Source organism: Gavialis gangeticus, unplaced genomic scaffold (assembly GCF_001723915.1).
Source record: "Gavialis gangeticus isolate Ggan-Ray unplaced genomic scaffold, GavGan_comp1, whole genome shotgun sequence".
Lineage (NCBI taxonomy): Eukaryota > Metazoa > Chordata > Crocodylia > Gavialidae > Gavialis > Gavialis gangeticus.
The window spans coordinates 44,098,260-44,098,533 of record NW_017729006.1 but is presented as its reverse complement, the minus strand read 5'-3'; the positions used below and the strand labels follow the sequence as shown (position 1 = coordinate 44,098,533).

The following is a 274-nucleotide window of genomic DNA, read 5'->3' as shown; positions in this document are numbered from 1 at the left end:
GGAAAAGAAGCTCCTGCCACTGCATGCACCCCGGGAGGGCAGGAGGGACATGTGCTCCCGGATCTGCGCCAGGCAGGGTGGGTGGGCTGCAGCTGTGCGCTGGAGCTGGTGCTGCACTGGGCTCTTCTCAGCAGGGAATGGGCTTGGGGTGGGTGGCTACAGAGGGGCCTGCAGCCATCCCCACGCATCAGGAAGAGCTGGGGCTGCGCCTAGGTGTGCAGTGGCAGCGCTGAGAGCAGGGCTACAGTGAAATTTGGGGTAGCCCCTGCTGAGA

At 65.0% G+C, this 274-nt stretch overlaps 1 protein-coding gene across 1 annotated transcript in view; it reads right to left on the bottom strand.

Annotated features, from left to right (window-relative positions):
* TGFBR1 (transforming growth factor beta receptor 1) overlaps positions 1–274 on the bottom strand; it is a gene marked incomplete at its 5' end in the record, with an annotated part of 85,302 nt that overhangs the window by 31,701 nt on the left and 53,327 nt on the right. The gene's annotated exons all lie outside the window — the stretch shown is intronic.